The sequence below is a fragment of the Alligator mississippiensis genome, chromosome 1, assembly GCF_030867095.1.
Source record: "Alligator mississippiensis isolate rAllMis1 chromosome 1, rAllMis1, whole genome shotgun sequence".
NCBI lineage: Eukaryota > Metazoa > Chordata > Crocodylia > Alligatoridae > Alligator > Alligator mississippiensis.
In genome coordinates, this window is record NC_081824.1 from 415,883,837 (window position 1) to 415,903,247 (window position 19,411).

Here is a 19,411-nt window from a genome sequence, read left to right on the forward strand (position 1 = left end):
GATCATCAAGTCCGACCCCATGCCATGGACAGGAGAGAAAACCGGGATCAAATGACCCCATCCAGGTAGACATCAAGCCTCTTAAAGACCCCCAGGGTAGGAGCCATCACCACTTCCCTTGGAAGTTGGTTCCAGATCCTAGCCACCCTGACTGTGAAGTAGTGTCTTCAGATGTCTAGTCTAAACCTACTCTCCAACAACTTGTGGCCATTATTCCTTGTTACCCTGGGGGGTGCTAGGGGGAACAGGGTCTATCCCAAACCCTGCTTGTCTCCCCTGGTGAGTTTATAGAAGGCTACCAGGTCCCCCCTCAGGCTTCTCTTGCGAAGGCTGAACAGGTTCAGGTCCCATAGCCTCTCATTGTAGTGTCTGCCCTGCTGTCCCTGGATCATGCGGGTGGCCCTCCTCTGGACCCTCTCAATGCTGTCCACATCCATCCTGAAGTGCGGCACCCAGAACTGAACACAGTACTCCAGCTGCAGCCTGACTAGTGTCACATAGAGAGGAAGGATCACCTTCTTGGCCCTGCTTGAGGGCCAAGGACATGTTTCATGGGACATGTTTAGTGGGAGCCTTAAGTCCCAAAGCCTCATGTCCCAAAGCCTACCAAATAAGGCTTTATACCTGTTTTAAAGCAGTCCTGAGCACTCATGTGTTCCAGTGCCATATTCTGCTTCCCTATCTCAGGCATGCTCCTTGTTATATGCCCAGGGCTGTTCCAAACTAGGTACATAGTTTCATTTCTTGGAATGGGTTTGGACTGAACATGAGCAAGTGGGTAGAGCATTCTTCAGGCTGGTAGTCCCAGGTTCAGTAGGAAGGTGCTGTAGAGAAGTTCCAAACTAATGAGATAGGATATATTCCTATCTGAATGCCTGTAACAGCCATATTATATGGAATTTAGTGGACTGTTTATTAGGCTACCAGGTAGGAGCACCTCCAAACATTCAAAGGCCCTGAGAACTATGTACCATCAGATCAATTTATCACAACCACAAAGCTTGCAAAGATTATACTAGTGTGAAAGTTGCATTTCATCATAAAGTCATGCTGACAGCATGGTTTTTGAGGGGCCCTAGTGTCAAAACTTATGCTCAGAAGCCAATGAACCTCTTACCTCAGTCATCCTTCCCAAGAGTTGCCCTCAAAATTTAGAAGGATCTCTCCAAAGACATCCAGGGGATGCCTACCCCACCTTCTCAGTGTGTGCTGGTAGGGATCCCCCTCAGCATCCCCTACCCCCTTAAAACCTGCTCTCACTCCAAACCCCAAAATGTCCAAGTAAGACCATCCCTGGGGCATACCTAGAAACTGCTCTCAGGCATGCTGGAGGCCAAGGTCTCAAGAGTGGTCATTGGGGAAATGGCATTCCCTAAAGTAGTTTCACTGCCATGTTTCCAAGCATGGTGTTTGCAAGCAGTAGGGGGTGGGTAAGATGTGCTGGGGAACATCACACTGAATGCATGGTATAGATGCACCCCTAATATTAGAGGGGTATGTCCTGAGATGGGCCCAGCTCTAGACATATGCAAGAGGCAAGGTAGATTTTCACCTTTCTAGACTAACTAATTTAGAGACGTACAGCAAAAGATTTTGTAAGCAGAGGGCTTGCTTCATCGTTGCTGTGAACTTCAGGAAGTAGAGCTTCTAAACAGAAAGCAGTGATTAGAGTACAAAGGGGGAAGAAAAAAGGGTGGGAGGCACTGCTGAGAGAGGCAAGGAGAGAGAAAAACAACGCAGTTAGCCCTATGTCCCTCGGTGGGTTTATAAAAACGAATCCAGGTAATAGGATAAGACTTCATAGTCTTGATTTAGACCAGTGATGCTCAACCAGTGGCTCCATGTGCCAAATGAGTGCTGGGGGCCCCCTCACTCCCAGCATCGCCACCATCTGCACAGAGCACAATGTGGGCCAGGCCCAGAGGGAACAGCCTGGTGCAACCTTTCAGACCACAGCTGCAGCCTACCCTCTCCCATGCCTGCTAGCCCCCAGCCCCATGTTGTTGGGAGGGGTGGGGAGGGGACGGCTGCACCAGGCTGTTCCCGTCAGGACTGGCTCGCACTATGCTCGGCAGCAGCACTGGAAGCGGGGGTTGGGGGGACTATGGCCCCCCCGTGGCCCTGCTCCCAGCACCACCACCACAGCTACCTGGCCTGAATGCAGCCTGGCTGGAAACAGCCTAATGCTGTCCTGGCCCCAGCCCACCCTGCTCGCAGAGCCAGGGACATGCGCCCCCTGTGCCTTCCTGGGCTGCATGACCCCCACTCGCCATGTCCCTGGATAAGCCACTTGTGGCTCCATCCCCCACCCCACCCCAGCTGCCACTGTGGGCTGGCCTTTGCACCCCGAGCCCTGCTGCACATGCCCCCTGGGTTTTCACCCCTTCCCTCCCCCACCGACTGACCTGCTGGGCTTGGGCGGGGGGGAGTGGTATGCACATGCACACATGCACTCAGCCCCCATAGCCCAGGATTGACTTCAAGGGGCTTTGGGATTTACTGGTCAATCCCCATTGACCATTTGGTGACCATTGGTCTAGACCATACTTGACATAATAATGACAACATACTTAAAGTCCATGGGTCCCTTCACAGCATCTGAGGAAGTAATCCATCTGCTTATGAAAGCTTATACTATACATAGGACCTGGTTTAAATCATGATTTCGCATTTTTCATGAAAAAAAGTGGTTTGCAATGAAATGCCATGATATGGCTGCTGGCTGGGGAGTTCCCAAGCAAACAGCCAGATCGTAGTATTTCACTGCAACAAAATGGCTGCTGGAGGCTGGGGAAAGCACTCCCTAGCCAGCATCAAAAAGCCTAATGGCCCAGGGGAGGGAAGAAGGGGTCACAGAAGAGATGGGAAAGAGACCTTGGAGTTACTCCTCTGGGCAAGAAAGCTGGGGCGCAAGGGGTAGGGAGTGTCTCAGGGCTGCCTTGGCAGATGGCTTTGGCATTGGGTGGGGCAGGGGCTGTTTGCTCCTCTGGGCAGGAAAACTAGGGAACCAGGAGTTGGGGGTGGGGAGAGAGAATACACGTGTGGAAGAGCAAACAGCTTCGACCGGACCCGGTGCCAAAGCTGTCAGCGCACTCTGGGGAGCACAGCGCCTTTAGAATAGGGGTGGGCAATTATTTGGGTCTGTCCCAGGGACTCCGGGGTTAAAAGGATACCCCAGGGCCGGACCAGGGGGGAAGTAACCACTTACCTACCCCATGCAGAGGCCGGGACAAGCAGGGACACGCGTGCGACGAGACCGCCAGCGCGGTTTGTAAGCCGCGCTTATATACAGCTGGGGCCGGGCGACGCCGGCGGGAGACGCTGCCCGGCAGAGATAAAAGGTGGCCCCGGAAGCGGGGCCGAGAGAGAGGCAGGGGAAGCCCGCAGGGAACCCCGAGAGTGGGACCCGTGCCAGCAGGGCACATGCATCCGGCCCGACGGGGCCAGCCGAGGCAGCAGCGTTAACTGCAGCAGCTGCCGGGAGAGCGATGCTGATAGCAGCACCGGCAGCGGCAGAGAGAGCTGCCGCGTTAAAGGAGCCGGGGGAGAGAGCTGTGGCTATATGTCACGGCGGGGTCCTCACGGAGGGCCATGATCTCCTTGAGGTCCCTCGCTCCATGTACAGGCCGGCCCAAGGCACCCTCTAATTCTCGCCCGCCACGTCTTTGATGGTAAATATAATGATGGGAGGCTGCCTTGTGTTTTCCCTGGGCACGGCTACTCGGGACCTCTGTCCCCGCGGTTCTTCCGGACCCCCTGGGGGTCTCCCGATATGGTGGGTGTGCCCCAGACACCCTAGCCTTGTGGGCTATGCGTGGCTCCTACCAACCCCTAATACCACGCCCCAAGCCTCGCAGATGTAATGGACGTTGTCCGGTCAGTACGCCCGCTTCTCGGGCCTCCTCTTTACTGTGGCCCACTCTGGGCTCCCTTTCTCGTGCCCAGCCTCTTGCTGGGACTCCCGTCTAGCCCACTCTGGGCCTCCCCTGCCGGTGTGGTTCTGCTCAGGGACTCTCTAGCGGGCCTCTGGTCCTATGGGCCAACCACACGGGCACCCTCTCTGACCCTGGCTCACCGCGCTGCTACTCCCTGTCTTCTCAGGGCAACCGCAGCACCCTGCCTCAGTCTGAGGGGTGTTACCGCACTAGCCTGCGGCCGGGCTCGCTATGCCCATCTCGGGCTTCTCAGTAATTGCCCCTCTCTCTAGGGCTCCTCCGTATAGCGCTCCCCCTCTTTGGGGCTCGCCGTGCCCACTCTGGGCTACTCAATAATACCGCCCCTTTCCTGGGGCCGTGGTCTACGTTCCCCCACATGCAATCTGGGGTCTAGGTCCCCGTCCGCAACCTACGGGTTGCGCCCACGACCCACTGGCCGCGCTTCTCGCCACCAGTTGCTCACGCACTGGCGTGCGAGCTGCGCCTTCCCTGGCGCTATGAAAATAATGCGCCCTCTTGGCGCTAGGGCACCCCACACTCTCTGGGGTCCCTGTGATTGAGGCCTCCTCCAACCCCTACAGCCTCACCCAAGCCTCCGGGTGTAATAACACAAACACAACGCAAAACCACAAGCCCCTAGGCTGTAACATAACCACAAGCCGCATGGCCATAACTCATTATCATAGCTCAAGCCTCCACGGCTATCATGAGCTGTACTTGCAACTCAGGCTCCTTCCCATATCTCAGCTGAGGGAGCTCCTGCCTCCCAGGCTGCTGGCAGAGAACTCCCAGCCTGGCCTCAGCCCTGAGCTTTATAAGGGCCAGGCCCTGCCCCCTACAGGCAGCTGGTTCCCCTTGGTTGCTCCGGCAACCCGCAGCTGCGCTCATTACCTGAGCAAGCCTCAGCTGGGCTCGTTATGTCAGGCCAGGGCACGCTCACTCGCTCCCTGGCAGTTTCTCCTTTCTAGGAGCAGGGGCACCGAGGTGCCCTGCAACACTATAGCATTGAGGAGTGCGCTCTTAAAGGAGCCGCGGATAAAAAGGAAGAGGACGTTGGCAGCACGACGGGAGGAGGAACTGGCTACTGTCGTAGCAGGAGTGCGGGTGGCGGAACTGGTGAGGTAACCGAGCGCGGACCCCGCGAGAGAAGTAACAGACAGGCCGGCGGGGAGCCGGCAGTGGACTCGGCGAGGGAGAGAACGCCAGGAACAAGACTGCCAGAGAGAGGGAGCCACAAGCCCAGGGAGTAGGCACCCGGAGAAGTCGGTGGCCTTAAGCCTCCTGACAGGCCGGTAGCCAGGGGGAGCGCATCGGTCGGGGCTTAGGCACCCGGGTCAGAGCCTGGGCTAGGCGTGATAGGAGTTGGAGTTTTAGTTTTAGTATTCGCTTCCCTTTGGGGGCTAGCTCGTGGCTGTAGTGTTGCGGAGGCCCCGGATGGGCTAGGGGCGGCCGAGAAACCAGGAGGGGTGAGACCCCTAGGCAGATTTCAGCCTGGGTAGTTTGGATCCCCGAAATAAGGACTACCGGGAGATTCAGGACCGGAAACGCGGCGGGGCCGCCTGAGGAAGGCCACTAGAAGACCAGCAGCAGCAGGTGGCGATTGGCCGGGGTGTAGGGGAGGTCAGAGCCCCGTGAGTGCCCGCCGAAGGTGCAACGACCCCGGGAGGCAGCATTAACGGAGACCCCCACCACTGAGGTTACATTCAAAGTCATGGCAGGCGAAGTTAGGGGGCCTCCCGTCACCACCTGAGGCACCTCCTGGGGCCCTCTCGTGAGATCGTGGCCCGTGAGAACGGCCACCCGGGCTAGAGCAGCCCGGGAGCGCCTGGTCGAGTGGAGGCGGGCACAGGGTCCAAGAGCCGCATAGGGAGGTTTGATGAGCTGTTGTGGTCTGGGACAGCACCCCCTGCCCACCTGCAACAATTCACCAAAACTCCCTATGGGGCTTTTGGTGGATGGGGAGCAGGACAGGTGTGAGTTGCTCCCTGCACATCCTGCCTTGTGGGGGTGGGGAGGGAAGCATGTGTGCATATGTGGGTGTAAAGCAGAGGTGGACAAGCTGGGGGTAAGGGGAGGGGAGGGGAGGTGGGGGGAGTGGGCAGCTGAGCTCACCATGTCAGCGGCTACCCCCATGGCGCTCCACATGGGACCAAGTCCCACTAGGGGCAGCCTGTTCTGTGCTCCCACCTACATCTGCCAGCCTCAGCCCTGGCCCAGACCCCAGACAGCATGTAGCTTCTGGTAGGGCTGTTCCCAATGTGACTGCAGCCAGCCAGGCTCACATTGTTACCAGGAGGCAAGGGGAGCAGAGCAGCACCTGGCTGGCTGCAGCTGCACTGGAAACAGCCCCACTGGATGTTGTGCACATTGGCCAGATCCAGAGCACCACAGGGGCAGCCACAGGCTGGATCCAGTCAGTTGGCAGGCCGGATCCAGTCCACGGGCTATAGTTTGCCCACCCCAGCTTTATAGCCAGGGCTGAGGCTGGAGCTATGGGCTGGGGACAGGGCAGGCTGCAGCATGGCTCCCACATGGGGGCTCTGATGGGGCTGGCCTGGCCTGGGAGTACACAGCCAAGGGCCAGGTTTAATTGCAGGCAGAGGCCTTGTTCTTAAGGCCTCTGATTGCTGCTGAAAAGTCCTGCCTCACTGGAAGAGGTCACTCCTGAGCTCATCATCATCACTGCTGATTGGTGATGCTGAGCTTAGCATCAGACTCACTGCTAATTGTCTGGGAGCCCGGCAGAACAAAATGGCATTTTTGAAAAGGGAATTTCCTCCCTGCCTGTCAAAAACAATGCAGAGCAGATGGCCGTTACTGCTGTTCCTGCCTCTTCCAGTGGGGTGGGGTATGGGCTTTTCAGCAGTGGTTAGAGGCCTTGGGAGCAAGGCCTCTGTTGCTGCAATTAAATTTGACCCTAAATTTGTCCTCATAACAAATCAGGCGGTTTTGCGGGGGGCGGGGAGTGGCACAATCTGGGTGTGAAAATGGCAGCCCCTGTCATGATCAGGCCATGATATTAGTGAGCTGGGCCCACAATTTAAACCAGGCCCTAGCTATACATCTTTGATTTAGTCTATAAAGGTGCAAATCTACCCTGCCTTCTGCCTGACTCCTGATAAACATGGCTAACTGCCCCTCTTGTGTTATAGATCACTGGACTGTAGCTGGCGAGTGAAATTATAGGGAATTCTTCATTTTGAGATTCTGCAAACAAATGTCAGTGGTCAGTCTGGGAAGACTCTTGTAAACAAAATCCTGCAGGTGTTTTGCAACCCCCGCATTATCCTGTACTTTGATCTTCAACATGTAAAAATGCAATGCAAGTGGCCACTTTCTTGCTGGGGTGTGCATTGCACATGGGGCTGAAAAACCTCCCAACCTGTTGTAATGGCATAAATGTGCAGTGAAAGAGCTTTGCACAAAAGCTGCTACATTTGTAGGGCTCCTTTCTAGTGGAGTCCTAGGAAGGCACCCCAAGTGGTTCAGGGAAGAGGCTGGATCTCCAAGCTGGCTGGGCAAGGAGAGAGCATGCACTGCCCCATCCTTCTGAGGGATGGCCCCTTCCTTCCCCTCCCTCAGACTAAGCAGATCGAAGTGGAGTTGGGTCTTCCTAGCATGAGCCTTCCACAACTTCTCCTGGAATGGTACAACTCCGCTCTGATCCCAGGTACTGCCATTATCTGGCTTCTTGGCATAAAGACAGCATCTGAATTGCACTAAGCTGTCAGTGCTTAATAAGTAAAGGAATAAACTGTTCTTACTTAGTGTTTTGCAGGCTTCTTGGATCAGCTTGAAGGTGATAACATCATCATACACTGTATAAGTCATGAAGGTGTCTTGGATCCCTGCCTGTTTTCTGAAAAAATACAGTAGATTATGAGTTAGGAAAACACAGAAGGGAAGCCATTCTGTCTGGTAACTGCCTGAAGCCAATCCATCCACTGATAGAGCTGAGTGCAGTGAAACCAGACTAGGGAGATCAGGTCCCAGCTTATTATAATACTCTACATGTTTACATGAGTAATTTCTCCAAGTAGCAACATCCCCCAATTGCATCCAGTTATTCCTTGGCACAGAGGTCTAGAGTCTTCTGGAGAGGTGTATGAATGGGGGCAGAAAGGAACTAGAAGGCAAGGTAAGGGTTCCTTTGAGCTAGCCCCAGTTAAGCACATCTTTTAAAACATAAAGAGAGGTAAACCAAGATAGTCACATGATGGTCAGTGATGAAGGAAAACATATCAGTATTTAATCCTTCAGAAAAAAGGACTTTGGACTGTGCCAGCTATACATGATGTATATGCCTGTGTTGGGGAACAATTTCTGGATTCTCTGCTTTAGAAAACTGGGCAGGATGCAGTAGATGACAACCGTTTAAAAACAGCTGTGTGGCTATTGTATTATTTGGAATTATTTATATTGCATCTAGGGGCACTGAATGAAATCAGGGTTTTGGTGTGCCAAGCACAGGACAAACATATAGTAGAAGCTGGACAAACATGGGGTAGGAGGCTGTTGCTACCCTGGAGAGTTTATGGTCTAAATGGACAAAGTGTGAGAAGGGCAGAATCAGTTTAAAAGCAGGGAATTTAGGCATGAAAATGAAGGCCAAGATTTTTTTAATGTTATTGCATTTTGGATATACCAAGTGAGACCCAAAGGGGTGGCGTGGTGACTATCAGGTGCCTCATACCAAACACTCAGGATTGTTAGCAACATCTAGAAAATCTTGGCCTACATTATTTGACTATGGTCAAAAAAGATATTTCTGGAGAACCTGGGAACTGACCCTAATTCTCTTGGGCTTCTTTCATGTGCCTCAACCTTCCCAATCCTTGCTCTCTGGGAAAGCTGCTGATATAAATGGGACCTGATTCAATTCCCTATGCAAACTAGTTGGGTATTCAAGCATGTTTCTTCTCAGCCACATCAACAGGGGTTGGTCTAATTTGTATTACTGACTTTTATAGGTTACTTTGTGAGCATTATCAATGTGATCATCCCTATGCAAAACACAGTCACAGGTCCTGCCCCAAAGTCCTTTCAGGTTTCTGCTGTTCTTTCTATTTTTATTACATGTGATGTTGCTAATTCATTCCTATTCTAATTTTAAGCATGTCCCTAATGAAGTTTTTCTCCTCTGTTCTAGTTACAGTAAACCACTGTGTAGGAAATCTCTGTTGCTTTCACAGGCATTCTATATAGGACAAAACTGTTTGGGAGCCTAGCAGAAGAGAATTGGAGCATGGTCTGAATAAGTTGGGTGTTTCTGGCATGGTTGCAGATAACAATGCAAGTGAACATCTGAAAGACAAAACTACTATCAGCTCAGCTTAAAAGAGTTGCCAGAGTCAGACATAAATGAATGTGAGGCCCAACATAAGCATGTGTATGTGCTGAAGACAGCCAAAAACTCTCTGCAAATGTCACTGTACACTCTGCTTGATATACAGGCATGAGAAGCCAAGAACATGATTCTTGGATCTTTTGTGCAAACTGTGATGGTTCAAACTGCACTGAGAGCTCTCTATATGTTTTGGCTCAACTTCTGCTCCCAGTTACACTGGTGAAAATCACTCCAGCTTTACACCCATCTCACTGAGTTTATTTTGCCATCTGTCTGTGTTTAGTCTTTATATTAATTATTAGAGCACGCAGCACTTCAGGTTGAAATGCAAGTTCTTTTCCAGGAACTGCATGACATGAAAACCATTGAATAGGCACCAGATCTGTTGTTTTAGAGATTACAAATCAGAGTTCTCACTCTTCATTTTTCCATACTTATTGGCATTTCTATGGCATTCGTTACTAGAATTCAGAAGTTCTAAAATATCCATGGACTCTGTTAACAATAACCTGCAAAGCTTGCAAGGTTATTTCCTTTATTATAAATGCATTCTTTGCTGTCTGTTAGCAAAGTTGTCCTTCCTTTCAATGGTATAGGGCTCTGGGGGGAGCAAATTGCATGAGAAATTCCCTTATGGAATTTTTCCCTATTCATATAATTGTGGGAGAAGGTTGGGCTCCATATCACACACACAGTCCAGAGACTGGGTAGATATGCCCTGTATATAAGACACACATACCACCCACAAACCAGATCCCATATCACCCAACAATATGCACGAAATTCTGCAAATCAGGCAATGTGGACTAGCTGTGATTGTCAGCAAGCACATCAGAGACAAGAGAATCTAAGCGTAGCTCTTGACTACTTGGTGCCACTCTAAAGTAGCTACATTGCCAGATTTTCCAGATTGGGCATACACAACAGGAGCAAGTGGGTAAAGGGTGCTATACAGTGATGCTCCCAGACTCAGCACAGAGATGGTGTAGGCATGCCCATAGTCCTAATTCCCCTAACAGCTGCTACATCTTGGGAGATGTGTAGCATCAAAGAGGCACAGAAATGTCTGTTAGCTTCAAGGAGCTCTGGATCTCCTTTCTAGCCAGGGTCAGCTGTACTACTTAAGGTTTCCTCTACTCTCTGCTGCTTCCTCCATACAATAGAGATGGTTCTGTGAAAAATCCAACAACCCCCAGACATTTGTGGCTTATTGTAGCCATGTATCAATCCAAGTCTGAAGTTTCCATTTAAAGTGCTTGGAATTTGATATTTTGCAACATGCAACAAATGAAACAGCAGAGGGGGAATGTGAAGGTGGCATAAGCTAAAAACATTATTAATTGCAAGGATGAATTCATCTCCTGTAGAACTCCACTGATTTTACTAAATTACACTTGGGATAAACTTGCCTCTCCTAGGCTGTCTTCTGATTTACACTGAGCACAACTCCCTTAAGTTCAATGAGGCTGTAACTCGGAACAGAATTTGGTGCACTCTGCTTATAATTAATTATAATTGTGAAATATAAAGCTCTGTGGCCTGAATGTTCAACAGGACAAGGTCAAATCTAAATCATCCTTGGTTCCATGAGGAAAATCCCAACTCTCATATGAATGCTTTTCTTCTAAAAGGTTTAAAACTTACTTGAGTTTTTCCCAGGTCTCGTCTCCAAATTTCTCTATAACAAGAGATTTCAGGCAGGTATTGATAAAACCATACTAAAGAGGGGGAAAAAATTAACATGTTATGCCTAATGGAACATGAACAAAAGTAGAGCTGTTAATGAGCTAATTAAGTAAAATGAAACGATGTCCTCTTTGAGGAAACAATTATATTTTTACTCATTTCCTATAAGTTTGTTTGTTTAATAGCTCTGCTCATTCCAACCCTCATGCAGAACCTATGGATACTTGTTCATTGCATATCAGCGGTCCTGGTTTCCACAGAGAAAACATATTAATGAAATTTTAAGGCCAATATGTAATTAAAGATGTTTACAAAAAATTGTTGCCAGTTATGTGAACTCTTTTTGGAACTCATATGGCTAAAATATAGACAGATCAAAGAAGGAAACTGATGAATCTTGCATCAAGCTGAAGACTTGACTGAAAGGCAACTGTTTTGTTAGGAAAAACCACAGCATAATTGGTATTTACATCTGACTTATGAAACTGGCTATTGAATTAGAAAAACGTGTTCTTTCACTGCATATGTTTGCCTAAAACAGCAATGCTGAAAGAAGCTTACCATGGTAGTGCTGTCTGCTCTCAGATTGTGTGGGCAGGTGCTCTGGGTTGTTCTGGAGTGTCTGAGTTGCCTATGCTTGTTGATGTTTTGTTACCAACACTGAGATTTTTTTTTTAATGCATCAATTTGTAATGTCTGGAGCCCTTTGCACAGGGAACAAAGAAATCCACCGAGAATTAAGAAACTAACAACTTACTATTCAACATATTCTTTCCAAGCAAAGCTTTAACATCAGAGCTAAAGAGGTCACGTACAGAGATAATAGGAGAAGAAAGCGATTTTTAGTCCAAAGTAGAAATCCAGTGTTTTCATGCTCTGATGCATCAGTTGTGAATACAATGCACTTGACATCCAAATACACAGGTTCAGGGAGTTTATCTGGAAAGAACTTAAAGGAGTGACCAAAGGGATTGAAAGCTATTTATATGTCATATGTACTTAGATAATGTCTCACACCACAGTATCTAAATACAATGCAACAGCTAAGGGCAGCAGTGCCCAGGAAGGCAATATTTTCAGTCTCTCTGTATCCTAGTGTCTATCTCTAAATGTATTTTTTTCTTCTTGCCTTTTTGTTTTCTGTAGCATCTTCATGTTAAGGGAGGGCTCCAGACTTCCACTAATTTCAGAGAGATCAAAATCTGGTCTCTGTAATCTTACTTGGGTGCATAATAACAAGTTTGATCTATTACCACGAGGAAACTGATGAGTGAGATGGTTACCACAACAAAATGTCCATGGAAAATGCCATTCTCTCTCATACACACATCCTCTAGCTGATGAAGATAATTGCAAGTGTGGTGAATAGCTGTACCCTAAAGTTCTTCTGAGACTGCCATAGCCACTGCATTTGGAATAGCAATGGTACTTTTAATACTGTTCTTGGTGCCCACCTTTTGAGGGAACATTGTATTCGCATTGGCAGGAGCTTTGTTCAATGAGAATGGAAATCTTGCCAAGCTCCTGGATGGGTTTTTACAGTCTCTCACAACTGTCATTAACAATCCCCAAAACAGAAGGATCCTATACACATACTCAGCAGGGTGGGGGGTGCATTTTAACTAGAGTGCTTCCCAGACAGTCATTCTAATTAAAATGCCACAGCGTCACATGTATTAAGCCTCTGTGTGTTTAAAAATGGCCACAGGATGCTTTAACTAAAGCTCATTTGACAAAGTTTAGTTAAAGCACCCCAGCAGCCATTTTGAAATCTGCAGGGGCTTATACATGTCACACTCCAGCAATGCTAGAGTGTTCTAATTAGAATTACTTGAATCTGCTCCAACACCTTCTAATTAGAACATGTCAGAGCACATATATAGGCACCCAAAAGGTCCAAGCTAAATCCAAACTCTTTAGAAGTCCAGTCCCATTTATATAAATAGAGTTGTCTCAACTTGGCCTGGTTTTCAAATGAAAGCTGAAAGGGGTAGACAGACACAACTGAAAATCCCAGTAAGTATCAAGTAAGAGTTTGTTAAATATTATCTTTCTCAAGTGTTTAATGCTTTTAAGATAGGAGTGTCCACAAAGTAAGGGAGGAATAAACAAGCTAAGTGCCCTCTGATGTCTCAAAGTTATGCCTTCAGGTGGTGTTAGTCAGCTCGTGTTGCAGTAACATCAGACTGCTCCACAGAGCAATGCCAAAAATTTGCTCTCCTCCAGTATCCCAGGATGCACTGCTCCCATTCACCCCCATGGTCAATCTGTCATTAAGAATCTACTGTCCTAGTGTGACAGAGATCTAAGGAGTGAGGGGCCAGGGGGTGAGGAGAGAAGAGCTGGGGAGCTGTGGAACAGGAGAACTGGGGAGAGCCACAGAACCATGGGGCAGGAGAGGGGGGAGCAGGGAGAGCCAGGGAGCTGTGCAGTTGGGGTAGGGGGAGCGGGGACTTGCTGCACAGCCAGGCAGCCACATGGCAGCCTAGGTAGCTTCTAGCCATCCCCTAGCTTTCCAGCTTGTGAACTGTAAAATGTAACAACACCCTAGGTTAAGTACCTAACTCTTGTTGACAATAATGGGAGTTGGGCACCTACCTGTCCAAATATGTTAGGTACCTCTTGAAAATCCTGCTAAGCACCTAAATGCCACTGAAAATCTAGCCCCAGTATATTCAGCTTCTGCGCTCTTGGCTGTAATTCTGAGTAACTGCATTTTACCATTCTGCTCCTTCACTACAATTAAATTACTCCAGATTTACAGGATTGTGACTGGGGACAAAAACTAGCCCTGCAAGAGAAGTGATGCCAGATGGGGGTAAGAATGTGATAGATCATATCACTGGTACAAATGTGATGCATGTCTTGTAAATACTACAGCCACCTTCTCCTTTTGCTATTTCTCACAGCACACTGTTTGCAGGTTATAGTAATCCATTTGTTTTGTTGACCTGAACATCATTCTTCAAATATAACAGAATTAAGATGAGGCTAAAATCTTAGACATAAATGACAATTGGGGGGAAGTATGTCTTTGAATCTGATGGACATGTCTGCTTCTTATCAACAGGCTATGTTTGGCCAAACTCTGGATCTTGAATCTTCAAGACTTTGGGGGATTTCAGACCCAAGTCTGAAATTTGTGGCTTAGACTGATCTTGACATTCAGTTCTTAAGTATTCAAATTCTTTGTTCAAATGGTATTTAATCCAGCTCTCCCTTTCTAGGAATTTTTTTTTTTCATGTAAGGACACTTATGTCCAAACTACTTCCAAGCAAAGCCAGACATCAGTGATCAAACACGATTCATTGATGTCTCAGTGTCTCCTGCGGTAACATGGTTATTCATTTGAAAAGGAAGAACAAAGAAGTTCATTTAAAGAACAGGAGCAAATTGGAAATTCAAAACAAATATTTATGAATGAAGGACACTACAAGTCAATAATATACATGCACACTCTCTGACGTTCTATTGACTGAAATAGAGCAAAACACATTTCCCTTTCATTTTCTCCTTTTGCTGATGGTAGAAACATGAGGTGAGCACAATTGTTAGGAATCAAGTGCCACCTTGTGGCCAAGCAACAGTTGTAGCTCCATTCTGGAAATCTACAAGAGCTGCTATGCAGTCAGGTCAATCGATAGCATCCATAGTCAAAGCTTTTGAAAGGGGTCCTCTCATCAGTACAGTTACTTCTGTCTGTCTGAGCTGTGCAACTATGCCCAAAACAATGACCACAGACCCGTCAGAAAAGTCCTAGTCACCCTTCATTGTCTTTTTAAAGAAAGCAATTGAACTTAACTTTTTATTTCCTAATATTCTTTTTGGTTTTAAGGTTATAGGTTGTGGTCATGTTGGTCTAAGGACATAGGCAGACAAGGTTCTTTGGGTAAATCTGATATCTTTTATTAGCCTGACAAAGGGTTTTTGTACCTAAAAGCTTGCAAAAATTTTTTCCAACTATTTGAGAATTTGAATTTTTCCAACTATTTGGTCTAATAAAAGATATCAGATTTACCCAAAGAACCTTTGTGCTTTTGGTTTTAAAGCACATCTAATGGGTTATCTTGACACTAACAAGTCAAGTGACAAGATAATTGATTATTATTCCTGAGACATGCCTAAATGATTAAAATCTAATCTAGCCTTAAATTCAAGGTTTTTTATTTACAGGGGTGTAGGTTGTAGCTGTGTTGGTCTACATAGGCAGACAAGGTTCTTTGGGTGAATCTGATATTTTTTATTAGACCAACTTAAATAGTTGGAGAACAATTTTTAAGCAAGCTTTCGGGTTCAAAAACCCTTCGTCAGGTTTTTTATTTGGTTGGTTTTGTTTTATGAATAAAAGTAGAAGTGTAGTTTAAAATTACACAATAGTAGTGTGTTTAAAACTATTGGGCAGTGAGACAGTAACAATAGAATTACTGTTAGTGGAATACTAATAAGGCTTCCCACCATGCAAGAAATTAATAGATCTTATCTTCTGGACAATTTATAGAATCATAGAAAATGAGGGCTGGAAGGGACATCAGGAGGTCATCTAGTCCAACCCCCTGCTCAACATTTATTATACAGCCAATGTAGATGCATGAAGCAACAGGGGGTATATCTGTTAAGCTGCCCTCAATAATGTTTTGGAACAAAACATTATTTTACCAGAGGTTGTTAATATTATACTTTATATAAGTCAGGAGTAACTCCGCTGACAAAGCTTACACCATGGGAGCTTGTCACCTGAGCAAAATGAACAACTAAGGAGAAATGAACTGGCAACAAAATGGAGTGGGTAAACTGGACAAACCAATTACAGATAGAGGAAAGAAAAGGCAAACAAAAACTTAGGATTGAAAGCAAGCAACACTAATACTGATACAACAACAAGGATTTAAATCTAGTGTCACAGAAGAAATTGTCTATCTTATGGTTACTCTGGCAACTAACTCAGCCATGTTGCACACATGAAATACTTTTTTAGTCCTCTTTTTCCTTATTATAGGTAAATGCTTGCATGTTGCTCTTCTCTATTATATAAATATATCCTTGAAAAAGAAAATTCATCATGGAGCACAGTGAGGAAACTTAAACCGTGAACTTCTATTTCATGAATTCTCAGTGTTTTCCCCTTTTCTCCCCATCACCCCCACCCTCCCTGTCAAATTAATTTCTTGCTTTTCTTGGGCATATGCTCTCCCTTTTATTTCTGCCTCCTTCTTCTATAGGTTGGAGAAATGTCTGTGGGAATAGTGAATAGGAACCCCAATCCCTTGCTCTCTGAGGTGGGCCTCTTGAGCTTTGCACAGGTAGGGGAATTTCACAGTGTGCTATCCTGATTTTTATTTTTCCGCAGAGCTTGAGCTCCCTCTGAGGGAGTGCTTTAAGTACCAAACTAAAAGGGGCTCCTCCTTATAGCTGTGTTTTGTAGGAAAGGGTTGGCCTAAGTGTCTAACTCTGGGACAGGGTTTGGGGCTCTAAACTGCAAGTGGAGGGAAGTGCATTGCAGCAGCTGGAGAAGAACAGTACTTAAGGCACACTTCTATATTTCTTTTTTCTTCTCAGCATTTCAATGACATATCTTCAGCTGCTCCCTGTTCTGTATACTGACCATTATGGACACTGCACTCAGCTATCCCTATGCATTATAGAGAGAACCTAGACCCCAGGATTAGGGATGAGGATTCAACCAGGCTGCAAGGCACCTAAGGCACAGCAATCCTTGGCGGTAACACTAAAATCCTTCTGTGGATAATAACCCTTTCTGCATGGTCCATTGCAGGAACAGAACGACTATGGGCTTACTGAGCCAAATCTAGTATTCCTACAGCTGAATCTATAGTAAATGAAGGTGCTTTTGAAGTGATAGTATGTACTGGTCACTATTTATGTTCTTTTAAAGTTGAGTGGTGGTGTCAGTGGAAAACCTTTTCCTTTTTAATGTGTCCCATTCACTTAATAGATAAATGCATATCTTTCTTGTGCATTACATCAGGCTTCTACTTACAGTGCTTTCCCTATGGCTGTGCTGACACCTTCTGCCTTAATTATAACGCTACAACACTGAAAGATTTAAACCAGAGTGGACATCTTGTCCAGCTGCCAAGTTTCCATTAGACACCCAGCGTCTATACGTCTTCTGCCTCTGCCAAAGTTGTCCAATACAGAATGATAATATAAACAAAGTGAGTTTAAATCCTACAGGGCATGAAAACTTTGGAAAACGTCATCTCTCTAAATTTACTTACTCATTATTATACAGTATCTCCAATTTCATACAAGCAACTGGGCGTGTATGAGAGAGAGAAATTAATACAATGAATCCCCATCATACTAGTGTTCAACAGTGACACTAATGCAACGAACTTGTGGTACCCTGGCTTTTGCAATGAAATGTAACTTTGAAACAATGAAAGAAGAAACTCCAGGAAATCTATCCCAGGTTTTAATCTGAGCCTAGGCAATTTAGGCCGTAACATGTGTGCATTTAAAAAGGGGGTTCGGGGATGGAATTGTTTAGGGATACTGCTTTCTTGTTTAGTTTATTTCCTTATGCAGTAGCTGATCTGCCATGAGTGCAAGTGAAGGTGAAGAAAATGAAGACAAAAAGTCTGAAAAATTTAGAAACATTTTTCTTCCTAAACCTCAAGTACACATACATCACAACAGAGATTGTGTTGCACTGGCATGGGAGAACACTGTCTGTCATGTTCAATTTTTATATAATTCAATTACTGTTCTTCAAAAAGGTTATAGACTAGGTTTTCAATAACATTTCAGTCCCTTTACACACTGTAGAAAGTGGTCAAAAACCAGTGGAAATGGCCCCAGAGACACACCTATGTTGGGGTTTCCCATGGTGGCACAGGTTGTCAAAATGACTTCACTTCTCACCCTAAAGAGAAGGGAGTTTATTGCTCCTAGGTGCCACATTTACATGTGCTCCCAGGATTACAGCATGTTGAGGTGGGTTGGAGCAGCCTCAGCTTGCAGGGGTCCTGGGGGGTCAGCCTGCCAGCCCAAGACTGCTTCCCCCCCAGCTCAATGTGCTGCAGGGGGGCTGGCTAGGGCACAAGAGTGCTTCAGCATGGGACTAGCCAGCAGGTGGCCCCGCTACTGAAGCACCCTCATGCGCCAGCCAGCCATGTCAGGTAGTGCTTGTTTTTTACTGCTGCAGATAGTATTTATAAGTACTACCCTGCTGCAGAGTAAATTAGTTTACTCCAGCTTAATAGGGACACACATCTAGATACATGACATTTACTGTGCAGCTAATTAGTCTACCGCGTAGTAACCATCTCATGTAGATGCAGCCAGGTTGTAACAGCTGCAGCCTGCTCCCACACTGCAGCTCTCTCCCTTGCTTTTAAAGTGGCTGAGAGGTATGTTTGTCCATGCCCAAACTTGGAGGCATCCTGAAGCATTTTTAATCTTCACACAGAGTGGACAGGGCCAACAGATGGGAGGCACAAAGTTGTCTGCCAGCACTGGCTGCCATTAGCAAGAGCCATGGGGAAAGCTGTTTGATGAGGAACAGCGGTAAAAGGAGAGCAAAGTTATCCATTAATGCAATGTTCCAGCATGACACCAGACTCTCTTGTTGCTGTTGGCTGGGTTTATGTAGACAGATCAGGCAGAGCTACAGTTTAGACTGAGTGTGAAGGGAGAACAGATAAGACTGAAGTGTTACAGAAGCAAAACCCTGTTCATGAACATCACTAGGAAGACAAATGGTAGACAATCAGTAGATGTCAGCAGTGAACAGCTGAATTCGTGTCCATCAGTACTCTGCTATCTGGTGAAGTAAAGCATCCTAAATCAATAAGATTTGAGTGAGGTATGTTTACTCAGTGTCAGATACTGGTCAAGTAACTTGGTCAAGAAGCACAGAAATGCAGATCTCCTTGTCACCTGTCATATACCACAGTATAGAACACATGATGCTCATGAAGGCCACAATGCCACAAACTGATTAATTCAGTGTTTTTTGCCACTGGATAGGGATCCAAGTCCTTGGGTAGAAAAACTGCTGAACATAGAAGCAGGAAGTATCAACAAATTGGGTAGATGGACAGTTAAAATGGAGTTGTCTCCTGTTTCATTTGCTATGAGCCTCGCACTGTAGATCCATATTGCTTGAAGGCCAATTAAAAGAAAAAACAGTGAAGCACAAAGGGCTCTCTCCTAGGGACTCAAAGGGAGCTACCTATTCTGTCAGGCCAATGCAGTAGGAAGTTAATGCATCAGCATAGCTCTTAATTTTCTCACTGCACATTAGGAAAATAGGCATGCTGTATGCATGAACAGTTCCAAATACCACGCAGTATGCATAGAGCAGGGATTCTCAACCAGGGTGTTGTGGCACCTTGGCGTGCCATGAGATCATTTCAAGGTTGCCATGGGGTACAATGTTAGCACTGTTACATGCGCTGGTGTGATTCACAGGATAAT